General features: G+C 29.2%; 1 protein-coding gene across 18 annotated transcripts in view; it reads right to left on the bottom strand.

Annotated features, from left to right (window-relative positions):
• The window catches only part of LOC105232084 (uncharacterized protein CG43867), a 327570-nt gene that overhangs the window by 24988 nt on the left and 280367 nt on the right, over nucleotides 1–22215 (bottom strand). Inside the window, exon 1 of one of the 18 annotated variants that reach the window (XM_049456474.1) lies at nucleotides 18009–18215. The exons of the other annotated variants lie outside the window; for them this stretch is intronic. The gene's annotated coding sequence lies outside the window, so the exon portion shown is untranslated. Of the gene's footprint in view, nucleotides 1–18008; nucleotides 18216–22215 lie in introns of those variants that run through there. 18 annotated transcript variants of the gene reach the window in all.

Genomic DNA, 22215 nt, shown 5'->3' with positions numbered 1-22215 from the left:
GCACATTTCTATAAGCGCACACCATAACCGACAGCAGCGCGACGGCAAAAAGCCATTTTGAGATTTCTTTTGTCGGCGCTCAAAATTAATAGCCTATTTTTAGACACAGCAGGTGGCGAACTTCGATAGTTTGCTGGTTTATTGCCGAGCTAAGAGATTTGAAAACCGTAAAAATGTATGAGTACGTGGATAAAAAGACACAAGGGGAGAAATAAAAATCTTTATATATATAAATCTTCTGACCGTGTGTTTGCACTTGAACTACTCCTAAACGGATGGACCGATTTTAATGAAATTTTGTGTGTATATTCAAGGAGATTCGATAATGGTTTAGATTTACAATTTGGTTCCCTGGAAAATGTTTTTAAAATTATTTTTTCATTTTTAATCAATTGTTAATTTTGGAATGTTTGACCGATAGATAGCGCTACCATCGCAGTATCCAATATTCAAACCTTCAATTGGCGTAAACGTGTATTAAACAAAACGATGCCAAAGTAAAAGGCGACATCTGTGGATCAAGTTTTTATATTGAGGACAGAGTTCGTTCTTAAGTAATAAATTGGGTGATTCAATACATCTATGGGTAGCTATAACATTTTTTTCATACCTGCTAACTATTGGAGGGGGTATCTTGACAGGCAATTTAAAATTGTAAAAGGTCTGGCATAAAAATAGAAATAGGAATCATATAGATGGTATTAGTAGTACTACCTATGTATCAGCCACAGTAAAACGTAGGCGGGTCCTCTAGTATTTTTTGAGGGCATTTTATGCTTGTTACTTTAATAATAAATAGGCAGTTGTAGACAGATTAAAGCTAGTGTCTCTTAAAGTGCCTAATATTGAAGAAAGTAAGTAAGAAAGTTAATTTCGTTTTGAAGAAATTTATAGTTGAAAGCTACACAACTTTTCTAAGCATACTTTTTGGGTTCACTGAAGAAGAAGTAAGAAAGAAGATACTTTATGGTTGCTTCTTTAATAAAAAGTCGGCTGTTGTAGACAGATTTGGGCTGGTGTGTCATGAAACAGAAATATTTCAAATGAAATTTTCGAAGAAATTCGTTGTTGAGAGTATTTCAATATTTCTCAGCATTTTTTCCGGGCCACAAGATATTTAAAAATAGACTTCTGCGGATATAATCTTTACATTAATTTCCAATAATGAATTAACTAACGCTTAAGCAGCTGATTTTTCATTTTTTTGAGTTTTGAGAATTTTGAAATTTTTGTTTAAAATATAATAAATCAAAGCACTAACTGTTTGTAGAAATTTGTTAGCAGAAAATTCGAAAAATTCGATAAATTCGTTAACTTTCACGCTAAATTCAACTTAACTGCCGTGACAAAGTAAAAACTCATACCGAAAAGTCACGAAGTACCCCACAAATAATCATGTTTCACCCCGCCATCTCACTCCACAAGCATTTGCATTACATAATGCCTTCAATTATTAATACGAATGCCACCCTAGAGACACACTAGCAGTTGGTTTGTGGTGTAAATCAGTTGCTTGCGTGCAAAGTAGTAAAAAAGATGAAAATCTTGGAAAAAGCTACAGTACAACAAATTGCCATGAATTTGGTATTTGTTTTAAGACAAAGCACTTGCTCAAGGTGATATATGAGGTTGTACTATATTCATGTATGATTTTTTTTTTGCCACACATGTCTGAGCAACAATTTATTTTAGCGAACCCAACACCTTAGGAAATGGTGCAATTCATCGTATATTTATATAGGTGCATGTATGTATATAAGCCTTGAATTTTTGTTTTTGTAGTGACACTTGTACTCAACAAGATGGATGAATGAATGAACTACTCGTGTGCTACTAAATAATATATGAGATATGTGATTATTACTCTACTGAAGGAGCATGACTTCTTAAACAAATATATTGAAATTTATATATATGTATACACATATTTTTTTTATTGCTTCTGTTTATATAAAAAAAGCAATTCCTTTAAGATTTCAACTCCTAACGATTGAAGACAGTGAGCAGCTTTTTCTCTCTTCTCATGAGAGGACAATAAGGTATAATAAAGATATGATTCTTTCGAATTTGACACACCATTAAGATAGTCTGAGTACCACTTAATAATTATACTAGATTGAAAAGAAAACTAATCCTAAAATAACAAACTTTTTGCCCTTAAAATTTCAGGTTATGTTTAACTAAAATCGCCGGCTTAAAAAAAAGGCACAAAATAACGTATCTGCCACAAGTATTGAAATATTTACCGGGTTCCGAGATAAAGTTATTAAAATATCTCCATTTTATTTGAATTTTAATATGTCAATTCCGAACTTAATCTACCTGTTTAAGTAAACAGAGGGATTAATGTATGAGCCACTCTGATTTAAGTCACTATATGAAGTTATGGAGTATATTTCAAGGATCTTATCACTATTTGCTTCATCATTGTTTTACTAAAAAGTCTAAAATTCTTGTAGAGAATATGCATATATACTATACAATGTACCAAGCTTTCGCTAATAGGGAGTTTAAAGCAATTTTATTTGGGTTACGTTGAAAAACAGATCTTAGAACGCCGGTCCGTTGTGGTGTCAATAAACTCCTATATACTGGATCATAAGACCCTTACAGAGCAATTTCAGTACTCAAATATAGAAATTTAAATCAGGTGCTGACCGTATTAGTGAAATCCTCGAGAGAAAAGTAAATTGAGTTTCCTAATAAGTTCTAAGTGAGCTTCAGACAGCATTTCAGAACTTCGAAGAGCAGAAAATTTTAAGCGAACCACTTGCCTCACATTCACTGTATTCATATGTACCTATTTTTAAAAGCGCTAAAGGATTTCGCCCCACTCAACACTCATACACTCCCACATATACACATACATATTTGTCCACTCGTATGCACGTTGAGTAATCTCAAGCCATTACTGACAACTTCTCGATTTCTTTCTTCTTCGAGTGTCACACTCACTCACTCCCAACTGGCGTCACATATGTATTGTATGCTTCTCGTCTTAACAGTTCATTGAACCGTTATTTTGTTCATAAATAATTGCGAGTGAGTTGTGTATGCTTGCGATTTTGCGCTGCTTTTTGTTTGCTGCTAATATCAATACAAAAAAAATGTGACAGTCTCGGTTATTCAAGGAATGATAAGCCACTGAGCGCTTTTTACTAACTGAAAACCATTTCTGATATATCTCTTATGTTTTTAGATTCTATAAGTGTCGAGACAGAGTTAGGGAGAGAAGGTCTAACTATATTCCGTTTATTTATAAGAAATGAAACTGTCAGGGGTATTATAGCATATCATTAAATTAAAAATGTTGAAAATAGAAAAAAAAAACATTAAATTGCTTTATAAAATTTAAATAAAAATATTAACAAAAAATATTATTTTTTTTAAAGAAAAATTATTTGAGAAGGGACATTGAACAGGATTTAGAAAAATTAAAGGAAAAAATAATTATCAAAAAAAGAGTTAAAAGGTATATTTTAATTAAAAATGTTTAATTTTATAAAATAGAAAAAAAAAGTTTAAATTAATTAAAATTATAATTAAAAAAATTAATTTTCACTAACTAAAAAAATTTCAATTTCAATTAATTAAACAAATTTAATAGTGAAAATAAATTTTTTTAAATAATTTTTTAAATAAATTTATTTTTGATTAATTAAAATTTAAATTTTTGAATTAATTAAAATTATTTTTGTTGTTTTGGTATTTTATAAAATTAGAGTTTCTAAATTAAAATAAACTTTTTAAGTTTTTTTTTCAATAATTATAAAATAGCAAAAAAAATTTAAATTAATTAAAATTATAATTAAAAAAATTAATTTTCACTAACCAAAAAAATTTCAATTTTAATTAATTAAACAAATTTAATAGTGAAAATAAATTTTTTGAAATAAATTTATTTTTAATTAATTAAAATTTAAATTTTTGAATTAATCAAAATAGATTTTTTTTTCTATTTTATAAATTTAGAGTTTTAAATTGAAATAAACTTTTTAAGTTCTTTTTAAATAATTTTTTTAAATTTTAATTAATTTAAAAAAAATTTTATTATAAAAATATTTTTTATTTATTTTTTATTAACTAAATTTTAATTTTTTGAATTTTGAATTTTTTGTTTTGCTATTTTAAAAAAATAAACTTTTTAAATTAAGATAAACTTGTTAAGTTGTTTTTAAATAATTTTTTTAAATTTGATTTATATTTTTAAAATTAAATTAATTAATTTAAATTAAAATAAATTTATTAACTGCTTTTTTAATAATTATTATTTTCTAGTATTTTTCTAAATTAAAAACAAATTTTTTTAATAATTTTTTTTATATAAAATTTTAATTTTTTTTTTTACTTTAAAATTATATTTTTAATTATTTTTTTTAAATGAAAAAATATATATTTTTGTATAAATATTATTTCTTTTATTTTATCATATTTAAATCTAACTGTTTTATAAATATTTTGTAATAATTTGTTTAAAATTATATATAACTTTATGAACTTTAACTCATTAAATATTTTTTAAAAATTTAATTAATTAAACATCTGAAACTATTTTTTTATTTATTTAATTTAAAATTTATTTTATTAAAACATCAAAATTTTTTATTTTAAAAGTTACATTTAAAAACTTATACATACACATATATACATATGTATGTATGCACATATGTTTTTAAATTTTTTTTTTATAATTAAAACTTAAATTTTTGAATTAATGAAAATTGATTTTTTTAATATTTTTTTTATTTAAATTTTTTTAATAATTTTTTTTATTTAAAATTATGTTTTTAATTATTATTTTTAATTAAAAAATATATATTTTTAATATTTTTTTTTTTATCATATTTAAATATAACTTTTTTATAAATATTTTGTAATATTTTGCTTAAAAACATACATATGTATGTATATATATTTTATACGGAATCACTAATTAAAAGTATTCCTTAAAATTTAGCGAATTTGTTCCCTAAGCGTCTAGCATTCCAAGAATAGAAGCGGTAAGTACATATGTATGTATATGTATGTATATACGTACATAAAAGGATGAGCTGCAACTAGCAGACACACACACAGCAAAAATTAAAGCAAAAATGTCATTTCGCTGCAATTAAAATTCTAAACTCCAACTCGAATGACAGCCACGTAGACAATTTACATTAAATTTTTCGTCGTAAAAGAGAACAATGAAAAAAAACAAAACAAAAAAAATAAAAATTCTAAAGAGAACAAATCAAGAAATGAAATAAACACACAAAAATTAAAAAAAAAATTAAAGCAATGCACTGAAAGCTTAATATTACAGGCAGTGAATGATTTTCCGCTGAAACTGTAGTGTGTTAGAGAGCACTGCGAGGGCTTTCAAATGGCTTCAGTTGCTTTGGCGAACGCCCCTTTTAATTTTTTTAAATTTTTTTTACATTTTCTTTATTCTTTTTTGTATTTTCCACTTATTTTTCTTGTCATTATCCACAATACTCAAAATAAATAAGCTGCCACCACTTACAGGCAGTTACTTGATTTTCCAAAAACAGCAGAAAATATATGAAAATATCTTCATATACATATACATATACGGATATAGGTGTATGTATATGCATGTATGTGTGAGTGTGGCAAAATTAGTGCATATTTGTTGCTTTTTAGCGCTCTTTCTAGCGCCGAGCAGCGCTGTGCATTGGATATTTATAGCCAACAAATTCACTGAAGACACATACTTGCACAGAAAATACATATACATACACACATATGTAGATATAAGCACACAAGCATTTTTGCTTGCATTTACATATACACATATGTAAGTGCTGCTGTGCGTATATAGTAGATATACTTTATATACAATATGGTATATGTACTTTGTGTTATTAATGGCACGCGTCCACACGCGCTTCATCATGTCAACGCAACCACCGCCGACTGTGCTCTACGCCCCCTCCCCTCATTTCTTCTACTCCCCTCAGCAACGAACTGGCATTTTTTTTCTCTACTTTCCAGCGGCACTTGAAATGCTTCAAATGCACTTATTGCTATGATCTGCTTGTAGTTGAGAGTGTGTGTGTGTGTTTCTTTTTCATAAATTTTATTTATAATTTTTATGCTCCTCACTTGAAGTGGCTGAGTGGGAAATGGTAGGAAAAATGAATGATGTCGCTTTGGCAAAACAACTTTTGGCAGTGCTTCCATATAATTTTGTGATTAAAAAAAAAATTAAAATTAAAAAAAAAATTAAAATTAAAAAAAAAATTAAAATTAAAAAAAAAATAAAAATTTTAAAAATATATAAATAGTTTAATTTAATTCTTAAATTTAAAATCTATGCATTATGACTCTGAGTGTCACTGTACAATAATAGCAGATGGATGGATGCCTCTGACTCATCCAAAGCCTAAGTGGAAATCCATATCCATGAAAGTCTTACATATAAATTATAGCAAAGGGAGATCATAATTTTGCTCAAATATAAAAAAGTATTTATATTTATTTTAACCCTTAATTGTCCGATTTTCTGCTTTCGCATTTTCCTCAAGTCAACGAGAGGGAGCTCTGTACTAAATGTACGTATTTCTGTTGCAAATGTCATACGAACGCTTTGCGGATAATCCGCTCATAACTCTGTGTAAGCTTCAATAAAATGGTATCATGCTGCCGGCTTTAAATTTTATTGCTATTCGAAATCGCTATTTGGCTGGGGATTTGAGGATAAGCGGTGTAGGGAAAAAGCAAAGGGCAATTGCGTACAGCAAAGCACACTAGGTTGGGTTTTGTAAGCGCATTTTTATATTAAAAGAAATTTTGAGATATACAAAAAAAATTAGGAAAAATAAAGTTTAATGAAAAATAAAAAAAAATTGGGAAATAAATAAAAATTTTGAAAAAAATAAAAAGATAAATGAAAAAATATTTTGGAAAAGTTATGAAAAAGATTTGAATACATTTTCAAAATGCCAATTTTTCAACATTTTTCAAAATTTTTCTAAAAATGTATAGCAACTATCTGCACTAAAATGTTTTAGAAAAGTAAAAATATTTTGGAAAAGTTATGAGAAATATTTGAATACATTTTCAAAATTCAAATTTTTCAACATTATTTAAAATTTTCTAAAAAATGTTAAGAAAATATCTGCATTAAAATGTTTTAGAAAAGCAATTTTACATGTATTTTCTAAAATCAAAATTTTCAAAATTATCAAAAATTTGTTTAAAAAAATTAAATTTAAATAAAATTTTAGAAAAAAATTAAAAGAGAACTTTAAAAATTTTTTTGAAAAGTTTTGAAAAATTTTTACATCTTGAAATTTTTTTTAACATTTTTCAAAATTTTGCAAAAAAAGTTAAGAAAATACCTGCATTAAAATGTTTTAGAAAAGCGATTTTACATGTATTTTCTAAAATCAAAATTTTCAAAAATATCCAAAATTTGTTTAAAAAATTAAATTTAAAACAAATTTTGAGAGAATATAAATATAGAACTTAAAAAAAAAATTTTAACTGCGAACAATTTTTACATTTTCAAAAATTAATTTTTCAAAATTTGTTAAAAAAATTTACATTATAATTTTTAGAAAAAAAAAATTTAAATACCTTTTTAGAAATCAAAATTTTCTAAAATTTGTCAAAAGAAATAACTGCATTAAAATGTTTTAAAAAAATAATTAGTACATTTTCAAAAATAAAATTTTTCAAAATTTGTTAAAAAATCCGCTGTTTAATAGTATTTTCATCTTCGACATACAAATATAAACAAAAAAATTATGACATTTTGGGGAAAAAATATCTACATTTCCGAAAATTTTTTTTTTTAATTTTTTAAAATTTGAAAATTATTTTCAAATCGTTTTCAAAAATAAAAATTTTCAAAATTTGTTAAAAAATCCGCTATTTAAATATTATTTCCATCTCCAAAATTATCTACATTTACGAAAAATATTTTTTTTTTTTAATTTTTAAAATTTGAAAATTATTTTCTATTAACATATAATTTCCGTCTCCGACATACATACATAAATAATAAAAAACAACAATAAATTAAGATTTTCGGGGAAAAAAACATTTTAAAAAATCTGTTTTTTAAAAATGTCTCAAAATATATCTTTAAAAACAATATCTAATTTAAATATATTTTGTATAAAAAATTCACAAGCTAACAACACAAATATTAAAAACAAAAAAATTGAAATATTTTGGAACATTTTTGGAAAATTTTTGAAAAACAATATTTTCAATATTTTGCAAACTTTATTATACTACATTTTTAAAAGTTGAATATTTCAGAATTATTTAAATACAGTTCATATACAGTTTCCCCACATGCATACGTATACTGAAATATTTGCTGCGGAATTTAAAATTTTCCAACCTATACAATAAATTTGAAATTTTTTCCTCGCTTCTGCGAAAAAATTTATTACATTAAAGTATTACCTTCCTCCAACTTCCCATTATTCCTTAATAACAAATCAAATTTCCTGTCAATGTCATTTCAACCAATTGACAGTTTGCCACACCGAACAGCTGATGCGTCTTCACACACAGCATTCGCACGCACATAAATTTACTCATATGCTTGCATTTCGCTGTCATTTGCACGAACGTAATTTCCTGTTAACCATTATACGTTCGATATAAAATGAAATTGCAACATTTCCGTTAGCTGTCATCTAATACAGACGCATTTGTGGGCATGTGCCACCGTTATAGCTATTTTTGTGGTGTGTGACAATTCAATTCAATTCCTGTTTACCCAAATACGATCGAAATAGAGAAGTATGGTATGTACTTTGTGCGTCGAATACCGGCAGCTGAGTCGGTATACATACAAATTGCTAATGGCGGTGTAGCGGCGTGTTTGCCTTAGCAATTTGACAAATGGTGCTTGTTTAAGTTGACAGTACAAATACTCGAAGCAAATACGAGCTGGAGTTGTGGGTGTTGAGCGAAAAGAGAGGGAGTTGTATAGAGGATGTTAAAAATATTGTAAGGGCATATAAAAATTATGTTGAGATAACAGTAAAATGACAGCTTTGTGATTATGTGCCATTTTCCGTGGAGATTTCTGGGAAGATTGTGAAAGAAGCAACGAAATATAGTATATCACAGGAACTGTGGAAGTTGTTTCTTTGGAATCTAGTCAAGAACACAGATAATTAAAAAAATTTACTTTAGTGAATCTTTAACAATTTTCTGACAATAACTCGATATCCAACCAAATACCAATTTAATAATACAGATGACTATACTATAAGGTCTCAGTGATACACGCACAAATCTAGAGATCTAATCAGATTTTAATTTTATAAAATTTTTCTCGAATAAAATCATTTAACTGATCCAATATGCTTAGCAAAAGGGTATTCTGATCGTTTCTAATGTTTTTTGTGTATTTTCTGGCTATACTGAATGAGTGAAAAATAGACATAGTGGACCATTTCGGATAATTACAAAAATTTCTGAGACAAACTAGAAAATCGAACTCAGAGGTTCACAGGAATACATTATAAGGTGGGTCACTTCTTTGGTAGAAAAATTGATGTGGGTGTGGACTATCCCTATCTATTTCTACCAAGTTTTTCTTTACGAAACTATCGACACAAACTTGTTTAAGATCATATTGATTGAACATTCACCTGAATGTAATGAAAAAAATCTTTGAGCGCTTTTATGACGTAAACTTCCCTTATCAGTATAGCCAATTGTCATTGAAAAATCTTTTTAAAGGCCTGAATTATAAGATTATTGATTTCCAAGTGTTCGGTTTCTCGACGTTTTCTGAACAGACTTTCTATTCATTCGAATATTCTGATCAGACTTTACTGAAGTTCTCAAAGGCTATTTAACACATCTTCTCCTGACAATTTATGAACTGTAGATTTAGAGTCCTGTTTTGGGAACCGAAACACTCAGTTGAAACTTGGGAAACTTAGGAATGTTTGGAGAAACTTTGCGCGCACAGAGACCATTCCAAAAACATTAAACTTCAAAGGAAACCATCCAATAATCTATACCAGAGGACTTCGTTGAAAAATATGCTTCGAAGGTAATAGGACCTTAAAGCTATATTCTAATAATAACGCGACAAAGTACGAATTTTGAGTAGACATTTTAAAGCTCCCACTCAAATTTGCTTACAAGTAGTTCTAAAGTAACTTCTGCTCCCTCCTAACACTAAAACAAAGTAATCGACACAATAACTAAAGAGCTTAGCCGAAGAATAATGACCTAAGAGCCAATAATGGGTCTCTTTATATCATTCAGCGTAATTCCACTGCCACTTTATTGGTAATAAAGGAGCATTCAATGTCTTGTAGGCACATTTTCGAAACAAAGGCGTGGATTTCACTAGCGGCTGCTTGCCAAAGAATATTTTAATGTTTGTCGCTAATTAAAAACGGAGCTTTTAACTGTCACCAAAACATTAACCAATATTGAAGAAGACAAAAACATAGACAATAACTATGCACATAAATAAGAAGAGGCTATAAAAATGAGTGAGACAATAAAAATACTAAAAATAAAGTTGGCACGATAATATCTGAATGGACTTGAAATACAAATACAAAAAGCGACTGCTCGGCATGTAAGCGGCGGCGAGTGAGCGGTGTGAGCAGCTCAATAGATATAAAGAACATAGAGCGCGACCAAGTCGAGCGTGAGCCCATTGAGCAGGCGACCCTGCTTTTATGAATATGACACTTCAGGCACACTCCAACATGTGACGTACGTCAACTTAAATGTCAAGGCGAGCAGACAAGCGGGCAGACGACACGAGCTCACTTCTGCCCGAGCAGACGAACCTTTGTGGAGGAAGACCAAAGCAATTTGTGAAATGTGCGCGTGGGCGGCTGTATGACTAAGTGCGGAAGCGCAATGCCGGTTTTCAAGCAGTCGCCTCTAAGTTGGCAGCTCGTCGTGCACTGACAGATGGTCAGACACAGTTGGCAAACAGTCTGACAGTTTGAAAACAGTTGTACGAGTGCTACTCGAATGGACTGGTGGGTGGTGAGCGCGTATGTAAGGTGGCGTTGTGTGCGTGTATGCCAAGTATTTTTTAATTAAAATGCGTTTGGAGGAAAGAATGCTGGGAATTAATTGTTTGTGGCTGTTGTTCAAGAAAAAATGCAAAAGAAGGAAATAAAAATAAAAGGGAAAAATGAGAATTATTTGATTCTGTTTTGAAAGGTAGAAATTTATTAAAGTCCTAAAGATAATTTAAATAAAAATTCATTAATAAGTAAAAAATTGATATTTAAAAAAATTGAAATATTAAAAAAAATGTTGAAAATGCTTTTGAATAAATTTAAATATTTTTGGAAAAAACTAAAAAAAAATTGAAATTAATAAAATTTTTCAAAATGTTAAAAATAATTCTAAAAATATTTTTACACTTTCAGAACAAAATTAAACAAATCCTCATCATAAAAAAGTATAATTAAATTCACAAAGAATTTTAATTAATTTTAAAAAATTTTTAAAAACTTCTAAAAATAGTTTAAAATTTTTTGAACAAGCATAAACAATTTCCTTATCATAAAAAAATTAAATTATATTTTCAAAAAGTATTAAAATTTTTATATAGAATTATTAATTAATAAAACTTTACAAATTGTTTAAAAAAATTTAATAATATTTTTCACTCTTTCAGAATAAAATGAAACATTTCCTTAGCATATAAAAAGCAATTAAATTATTTAATAAATTATATTTTAAAAAAATTTTAAATTTTTTTTATGAAATTTTAAAATAAAGGACAATTTTAAAAAAGGTGAAAAAGAATTAAAATATTTTTAAATATTTAAAATATCTTTCTTTTAATTTTTAAAATATTTTTTTTTTAATTTTTAAAATATTTAAATATTTAAAATAATTTTTTTTTAATTTTTAAAATATTTAAATATTTAAAATAATTGTTTTTTGTAATTTTTAAAATATTTAAAAATATTTCAACATTTTCTAGAAAAAATCAAACAACAGCCTCAACATGAAAATTAATAACTTTTTATATTTTCAGGAAAACTTAATTTTTTATATATTTAAAAAACTTATTTTATTAACATTATTGAAGGTTAAGGTGGCAACGCAGTTCAAAATATTTGCGTGAAATATTCATAAGATAAAAAATAATATTATTAAACTTTACATTTGTGTGCACCCAAATTATTTGGAAAAAAAAAACAAATTATGTGGCAACCTTATTCTAAATTATTCTTGTTATAAAAGTCTAAATTTAGTTTTAAATGTCGAAATCACTACAATTTTCTTTGCCACCATTAGCGTAAAAAAATTAAAAAAAGTTGGCAACCTGGTAAAAATATTTGCGTGAAATATTCTGCGACATGTGTACAACAAAAATATTTTTCAACTTTATATTGACGTTGTAATTTATATATTTAGCTAAAAATTACGTATTTAGTTAAAAAATATGTGGTAACTCTATTTTAAATTTTTATTTTGTATGATTCTAAATTTAGTTTTAAATAACAATATAACAACCATTTTCTTTGCTATCATTAAAGCCAAAAAATTTAAAATATTAAGGTGGCAACCCTGTTTTTTAATATTTACGTAAAATTTTTCTACGATAAATAACAAACAATTTTTTACGACAATTTCTACTGTATTTTAATTATTACATAAAAAATATGTGGCAACCCCATTAAAAAAAATTTGAAATATTTAGCTTAGATTTTTATTTAGCTTAAATTGAAAAATTCTTACATTTTCTAATACTTCTTACTTTATTTTACTTATTAATTTTCTTTCGTTTCCACCGACTTCCGAAACTTCGTACAAATATCACGTTTCAACAATTCCAATACAGGCCATCAAGTGACAGGCCGTCTTACAGTACCGTCAACTCACATACCGCTCAGTACTACTAGAATCTCTTACTCTCTATTGCGCTGGCCATACAACCCTGCATAACGGTAGGTGTGGGCATTTTCAATTTCGTAAATGTCACAATATGCAACATTTGTAATATTTGCTTAAGAAATATTGACACTCAACGTTAATGGAAAATTTACAGCAAACAGTGGCTTGTGTGTTGTAAACAGAGAAGAGCAGCTGAGTGGTGGAATGACAGAAACTCATCATACTGCCATAAAGAGAATAAAAAACTGAGTGACATGGAAGAAAAAATAAAGGAAAAAAAACAAAGAAAGGATTTAAGGCAGCATAAGGAAACATTTCAGAGGTGAGCTGTGGTAGGTCTACAGCTGCACTTAGTAATGGTAACTCTCTTCGTGACTTGCAATGAATAAAAATACGCTTGGCAGCGCAGCAGCTAACGATATTTGAGGAAGTTAAGACATACATATGTTGGGATGAAAATAACACTTTCAAATCAAATACTATTTCAGAATTTCAAAACTTCCTGCTACAAATTAAAGCTTGCCAGAAAAAACAGCGAGGCTTTGAGTGCCACCTTCCACTGTTCTCTCAAAATTTCATAAACTAGCTACGACTTCTCAAAATCTCCACGCTTTACTGCATTCCTATCAAAACCATCGACATTAATACTCCTTTACTCACCCACCCTAATAATCTACACAAGTTTAAAGTATCTTTCGTTGTTTTTGACAGCTAATGGCAGCTAAATATAGTGTAATTGACGGCGATATGCGCACGGGCTTCCACACAATGCCACGCTTGAATGAACAGCCGTGCTAGATAGAGTACATAGGAAAAGAAAACAGCGCTGTAAATTGGGAAATAAAGGCGTAACTGGCTACAAGAAATGCAGAAAATAATACGCTGAAAAAAGAGACGTGACAAGCTGAGAAAGGGTGCTAAAAGTTATTTGAGCAAACAGTTATGCGACGAGACGGTTTACTAGAAGGGGTTTTCGTTAATGCAATGCCATTTGTAGAGATCTTGTAATGGTAATAGACAAGCGGACAGTTGGCTAATGTTCGGGAGGAGAGGATTGTATCTGATGAGGAATACATATTTTTGGGTTATAAGAAAGGATGTTGTAGAAGAAGCTGCATGAAGTTGTAGAAGTATATAAGATAATGCAACTTTGGGATGATAGAGAAACGATTTGTAGAAAGTAAGAGGTTGAAGGCAAGATGATTAGAAATATACAGTTGGATGTACAAGAATGTCAATAATATTGAAGTAAGTGTAACTGGTAGCGAACCTGCTAAAGAGTTGGCTGAACTTGTTACTATAATGAGCTCAAGAATACAACAGACACCACTCCCGACATTTTTCATAAAAAAAGCTTTAACTTCTATCAAACATTGCGCAAAAGATGGCTTATAAATGCAATCTTTGGAGCTTTCAAACTATACTTCTTTTTTAAAGTACATCCGCTGGCTTGATTTAGTCACCAGATACGAGTATAACTGGAAAAATTAGTTGGCTAGGAAAGCCTTAAGCGGTTCAAGATATCTTAGCATAATTACGCATGAAAGTCAAGAACAATTTTCAACGCTGGGAATATAGATGAGTGATGAGAACTACAGCTAATCGCAAGATTTTAAAGGATCTTCCTTCAGTTGGCGAAACCGGAACTTCTACTCAAGATTAGTTACTGTTTTATTAGTTACGGGAAGAACTTATCGTCTGAGCTTACCAAAACTGTCCGACTATCCGAAAAAATATCTCGAAATGCTCTGTTTATTCGAGCCATGCTTTTAGGAGCTTAAAAACGGATAGATTAAAAATTCTTAGACATTTACTGAGGTGATGAATAATAACAAATAGCATTTTAAGAGAAACTTGAGTTAAAATTCAGTAGCCTGACATCAAGGCTGAAGGATATACTTTTGATTATTCTCTAGTGCTTTCGTTTATGCTTAGGTTCTTAGCGAAATCGATAGGAATCCTAGAGATACACTCTTTTTTATACTTAAGGCGCTATTCCTCCAGATTTACAGGTACTTGTAGTAGTCTTTCTGGTGCTTTAAATTATTGTTAGTGAATATAGACGACAATTCCAAACTTTCAATCACTCTTTATGGCAATAAACTGTAATTGATCTATTAGAATGAATATTAAATTTAGTTCCTAAGAAAAGAAAGAACTGAAATACCTTGTGTCTTATTTTTTTGTCTAATAAAACTTAGAAGACACATAAATCACTGACAAAAACTATTGTCTTCTTACGACTAGAAGGTCCCATAAAAGTTCACGAAAATCTGCTAAAAAGTTTCCACACAAAGGCACACTGCATTCCCCACCCACAAATTTTGATTACAACAGGGAGGAGCATAAATAAAAAATACAGTTATATTTTTCAAATAAGCTGTCATAAAAATGCAACGCTGCATGCGTAAACTTTTCGCTGCCTTTGTCAGCGCGTACGTGTTGGGCATTTGCGGCATTATTTTTCGCGTTACAGAATAGCAACGCAGTTAGAAAGAGAGAGAGAGAGAGGGAGATATAGGTAAAGCAAGCGGCATAAGGACAGCGAGCAGTCGACGGCACAGCTGCGCGTCTTTCGCAGGTTACGCAGCAGCTATGCAAAAAATTTCGCACGCTGCAAGTGTGAGCAAGTTAAAAATAAAAAATAATATGGCCGTAAAAAGCAGATGAAAAGCGACAAATGGGCATTAGCTATGGCAAAGCGAAATTATGATAGACGAGCGCAGTCGAGCGTAATTAAAATGGCTATGCGCGCCGCGGTGGTCGGACACACAAAGTAGCCGGCATAGCAGTGGCTAACAAAGCAACGCAATAAAAGTTGCGATTTGTAACGTAACGAGCGTTGCGGCATTTTGCACCGAACGGGCAAAGGATGCAAGCGGCAGACGTAAGAACGAAAGGAATTTGCATATAACGGCTCTTTTAAAGGTGTGCGTTGGTGAATGTGCGGCACTTTTGGCGGCGTGTGCGTAAAAGTTAATTATGGTGCGTTAAAAATATCGCAAATAAATATGGGAAATGATTTGAAAGCGCTGAAAAAATTGTAGCCCAAGGTGCTCTGAAGGTAAAAAAATTGAAAAATAAAAATAGTAAATATTTTTATAGCTGAAAACTATGGAAAAACCATTTGAAAGAAGCTAAAAATATGTTACCGGGGTGTTTCGGAGAAATAAACTAAAAAAAAAAAATTAAAAAAAAAATATGTTTAATAATAAGGGTTATTTATAGGGTGTTTCAGAGGAGAAAATCAAAAATATGTGCAATAATGAAGATTTTAAAGCTGAAAGCTCTTGAAAAATGATTGAAAAGCCGCGAAAAAAATTTACCGTAATTTATAGGGAGTTTTAGGGGGTTTTTTTTAAGGAGAAAAACTTCAAAAATATTAAAAATATGTTTAATAACAAAGATTTCAAAGCCGAAAGCTCTTAAAAATGATTTAAAAGCCGCGAAAAAGTTATGAGGTAATTTACAGGGTGCTTCTGAGGTCCAAAAATGAAAATTTGAATAAAAACGTAAAAAAAGTGTGTAAGATTTTTAAAGATGAAAGCTCATGAAAAATAGTTTTACAGTCGAGAAAAAATGTATTATGATTTACATGGTGGTGGGTTAGAAGAAAAAATAGTAGAAAGCTAAGCTAAAATTGGTTTTAGGATAAAAAATTTTTTAAAGTAAGAAAAAATGCCAGAAAAAAGTTTGAGTCTCATATAAAAATTTGATATTATGAAATTAAAAAAAATATGAAAATATAATTAAAAAACAAATAAAAAAAAAATTTAAAAAAAAAAATTGATAAATTAAGAAAAAATAAAAAAATAAAAATAATAATTGAAAAAGTATTTGACACGAAAACTAATAAAATAATAAAAATATTTTGAAAATTTGAAATTAAAAACAAATTCCAAAAAAAGCACTCAACTTAGTGGTTTTAAAAATAATAACTGAATACAAAATTCTGGCAACTCTGATATCTACAACCAAAATAAAATAGTTGAAAGCAAAAATTAATTGCAAAGCGCTTATCTTTCAAGGTTTCCATAACAAAACACACAAAAAAAAAGATTCTCCATACCAACTTTAAATCTACTTTAACAACCGCCTTACGCCAGCCAACGCTTTATGCCACCAGCTTTCTGCTTCAATGAAGTTTAGGTTTTTTGGGGGGTGCGCCAACTAGCCAGCATGATTGACTGTCTGTCTTTATGTCTGGATTCTTCCCCAACGCCACCGCTTTATGCATTATTGTCTACTGTTTTCTTTGTAATAATATTTTTTGTTTTCCCCGCTGCGTTAGTTTGCCGGCAAGTGGGTTGGTTTTAGTGCGGGGAGTCGTGACTTACTGCATTGTATTGTCACTGTGTCTAATTAAGCGTGAAAAAGTCGTTGAAGAGTGACAAACTTTGCTGCTGGTTTTGTTGGTATTTTATTTTTTTGCCGCTTTGTAGTGTTTCAATTTAAAGTTTTTGCTTTAGCTTGCAAGAAACACCATGTGGGGGAGTTGAAAGAGTTACTTTAAGTTTTTTAAAGTTGAAGAAGTTATTGTTTTGAGATAATTTTAGGGTTTGGTTTTGTTTAAGCTTGGGTTTGACGAATGTAATATAAGGAAAAAAGGTTTAGGAAGAAGCTATCAAGTTCTTAATAAATGTTTCAAACAAAATAGAGAGATACCCTTTCTTTAAAAGTAACTGTTCTCTAACTGGACTAGCTAAGTCACACGAGTATCTCGGTTTCCAATCCAAGCCGGTTCTAAGTTACCGGAATTTACTCGGATTTTAAACGACCAAGAGCTGTCAATTCGATTTTCTAACCCTGATTCTGGATCGTTAAGTAATAAATCAGTATCAGTAAAATCGGTTACCATTTTTGGAAGTTACTATAGCTAATAGACTTGCCGGGAACGATTTGAAAGCTTCATAGTATCATAGTATGCCCGTGTTATACCTTAAATATAAGTTAAGAGACATAAGGGACCTTCTAGATAAATTTAGCGAGAAAAATAATAATAATACAACCACATAAAAATTCTCTGAAATATAGTTTCTCCTAAAACACTAAAATCTAGCTTGTAGTTTAATTTGTAATATCGTAAATCTAAATTAAAATTTATTTTTTTTTTTAATTTTTTTTTAAATTATACGTACATTTTGCCAAGAATACAGAATTCTTCTGACATGTCCGCCCGATTGTTGAGTATTGATTACGTTCCATTATTTACCAAGTTTTTAATAAGTCAATCAATAAGTTTTCAGAACTTTTAAAACACTAATAATATTAAACACTGAACTTGTGGAACGGCACTCTTTAAAAATTCAAACGTTAAAGTGAACTTGTGAAACACACACTTCTCACCAACTCCAATGTTAAATTGAACTTATGGAACGGCTTTGCTCACTAACTCGAATGTCAAATTGAACTTATGGAACGGCAGTTCTCACCAGCTAAAATGTTAAGCTGAACTTATGGAACGACTTTTTCTTGCTAACTCAAATGTCAAACTGAACTTGTGAAACGGCTTTTTCGCTTCAAATGTAATGTGAAACGACACTTTTTATTTATTTTCATTGTATGTATAACTTTTGGAAGATTTATTGATATATCAATTGTATATTGAACTTGTGAAACAGCACTTTTTATTAAGTTCAATGCTATCTTCAGCTAAGACAATTTTATATACTACGACGAAAAAATGAACTTGTGAAACACTTTAAATTTAATTTCGGTTTCAGTGGTTCAATAATCTTCTTGATTGAACTTGTGGAACAATTCAAAAGTTGTTGAGGCATACTAACAAAATCGTACCACTCAAAGACTTGGTTATTAATTTTTAATCGAAATAAATTTTAAACTAAAATAATGTGAATTTTCATAACAAAAATCCTTAAAACAAAAATTATAAAAAATAATAGAATTAGTAAGTTATTTAACACAAATCCCATACAAAATTGTAAACAATAATACTCAGTTTAACTTGAATTACCACAAACATTTAAATCAGAAACCGAAAAGGATACAACTCCCATATATTTAATGAAGGGACAATTAGAAAAAAAGTGTGAAGCACGCATAAAGGGTGACAACAAGCCACATGTGACAGCAAACAAGACTGAGCAGCCCTGATTGCGAAGTGGAAAAACACGCTTCCAACTCGAAGCCTGTAGACAATGCGAAAAAAGTCGAGCAAACAAAAAATAGAGAAAAAGCGGAAGCAAACAGGACTGCAGAGCTTGAAAAGAGTAAGCGGTATGAGTTGAGTGTGTAAATAAGAAAATTTACACAACTTGGAAAAAGCATAAAAATAATTATGAGCACAGGGATGTTAGTTAAATACAATGGTAAATGCTGATTACGCGCCCTAACCAACACCGTTTCATAGGGGTTGGGGGTAGGTTACGCAAAATGCCGAGCTTCAAGCAAGAGGCACGTAGGTCAGCGAGGGTGGGTTGAATGGTTTGGGAAACTTTCAGAAATGAGGTGACTAATATAAAATTTTTCCCAAACAGCATATGAGGTGTCATTTATGACTCGCTCAGGCGGTGGCACAACATAGTGTCGACTGTCTGAGGGTGTGTGATTGTGCCTAGGTTGCGGAAAGAAATCGAAAGTATGCACTAGGCTAAATTTTAGGCTAAATGCAGGCTGAACTTGGGTTAAAGCTGATTTGTGTTGAGGATAAGGGCACAAACATATATAATTCTATACAAGTTAGCACTCATACTATGTTTGTTTAAGCAGTAAGTCAGCTTGGGAAAAAGGGGGTGGGCCACTTTGCACACATGTCAGTGTGTTGGCTGGGTGATATTGAAAGTTTGCGTTGCTTTTTTGATATTTTTAGTGAACAGTTGCTTATAAGGATGTATGTTCATATTATGTTATATACATAAACATAGCTGAGTTTGCTAATTAATAGCATGATCTGCAGACATTTTGAGGTTATGGAAAAAAATTGAAAAAAAATCGAAAATTTGAAATATTATGCTTATTATATAGTATAAAAAATCAAAAAAAAAATTATATATACATATATACATAGATACAGTCGAACTTCCCTAATATGAATCATCATAATACGAGTATACTAAAAAACTTTGAGTTAGAGACGTCGAGTTATGGAAGGAAATTTGTATGAAATTTGATTTCTACTGCCAAGTTCTATATAGGAAGTTCAATTGTATATAAAAAAAATGTGAAGTATAAAAAAAAAACAAAAAAATTTGTATTGGAATTTTTTAAAAATATTTAGAAAATTTTTTACATAAAAATTTAGAAAATTTAGAAAATTTTTTATATAAAAATATTGTTATTAAATTGAAAAGAAAATTTTTTTGTACCAAGAAATATTTTATCCGTTTTTTAGGAAAAATTTTTAGAAATTTATTCTACATAAGTGGATTGTTTTTCATTAAAAAAAAAATGTTGATTTGATTTTTTTGAAAAATATTTAAAATCGTTTTATATAAAAAATATTGTTGCCAAATTGAAACAAAAAAAATTTAATAGCAACAAAAAATATATCTGATTTTGTTTTTAATAATTTTAGAAATTTTTTATGCATAAGTGGAATATTTTTCATGTTAAAAGAGATTTGATTTTTTTAAAAAATATTTGAAATTTTTTTATATTAAAAATATTTGAAACTTTTTTAAATTAAAAAAAAATTGTTGGTGAAATTTTAAAAGAAATTTCGTAGCAACAAATATTTTATCTGACTTTTTTGTAACAATTTTAGGAATTTTTTTACATACATAGGTGGAATATTATTCATAACAAGGGCGAATTTTGATCGATAAACTTAATTTAGATAAAAGTTACATTAGAAAAAAAATTATAAAAATTATATAAAATGTTTATAGTTAAATCTAAAAAATACACACACAAAATATTTCTTTCTACAAATTAGGTGAGTGTTAGGGTAGTATTAGTTAAAAAACTAATATTAATAAAATTTTAAGTAAAAAAAATATTTAAAAAAATATTAACATTGGCACATATTTTAAATATGTATGGATATGTCAGAAATCGCCGTTATTATCAAAAATTCTTCAAATATTTAAATTTTCATAAGACTTGCCAATATTAAAAAATATGTAAAAAAGCCTCTAATATTCAACTTTCAATAAGACTTGTCAATATTGAAAAAATACAATTTTTGTATTTTCAGAAAAAATTAATTATAATAAAATCAAAATAATTTTTTTTTCATTACTTTTACACCAGAAAGCAGGCATAGCGCAGTTTTTTTCTAACACTTTTCAATTATTTTTTTTTAACGAAATATTTTCATAATACTGCTTCAAAAATAATTTTTCAGTTCAATTCCAAATTCAATATAATTTAATTATATTTTTATTATTCAAGTATTTTTCGACAGAAAATGTCCATATTTATCACTAAAATTCCAAAATGTCTTCAACACTCAATTTTCAAAAGTAAAAATAATTTTCATATTTTCCAATTCATATGCACAACACTAAAAATTTTCCAACACGTGTTCGAATTCGAATTTGAGTTGCGAACGAGGCAACCAAACGCGGCGACTAACAACTTCGGACTGCTGTGCTGAAGTTCCAATTGGATTGGTGTACCTTAGCGGGATGACAGCAAAGCCGGCTGGCAAACATACAAGCATTTATGTGTAATGAGCAAGCGAGTGGAATAATTTGTATGTAGAGATGCTTATGCGTCGAAGGGATATTTTGTTGGGAAGCATGTGAATATCCCAGAGCGTCAGTGAAGTGGGAATCAGCGATGCGTGTGGCGAGAGCGACAGGCAATTTGAATGAATATATGAATGAGAGCGAGTGGTTGTGAGAGTTGAATTTTCTTTTTCCTATATAGACATACATAGTATGTATGTATGTACGAAATTTGTGGATTTTGTTAAGTTTTAAGGAAGAGCCCTCGAAACTCTCAAATCTGTCAGCACAGTCTCTACTGGAGTTATTTGTATGTAGATATAGCATGTTTGACTTTTGACTTATTCACTGTCTTTTGCCTTTGAATTTATAGAGAAGGAGTTTCAAACCTCGATTCTAAGTCTATCACAAGTGTGGATTGAAGCTCAAAATCTTGTATTATGCGTTGTGACATATCATTATTCCATTCTTTATGCTTATAGTATCATTGCCGCAGAGGAAACAGAAGACTTTTTTAAGTTTAATTGGTTTGAGTGTTCGAACTCTTAAATTAACCAGAAACGGAATTAGAAATAAAGACTCATGAGAGGTCGCCGATTGACAAATAGGTCTTAATTATCAATTACCATTAGCAATTTTCTCCATCTCTCAGTTTGGGAATCACCGAGAACGTTTTTATAGAGGTGGTCGCTTGTCAAATAGGTTTTAGACCACC

This window comes from Bactrocera dorsalis, chromosome 4 (genome assembly GCF_023373825.1).
Source record: "Bactrocera dorsalis isolate Fly_Bdor chromosome 4, ASM2337382v1, whole genome shotgun sequence".
Lineage (NCBI taxonomy): Eukaryota > Metazoa > Arthropoda > Insecta > Diptera > Tephritidae > Bactrocera > Bactrocera dorsalis.
This window is presented reverse-complemented; position numbering and strand designations above follow the sequence as displayed.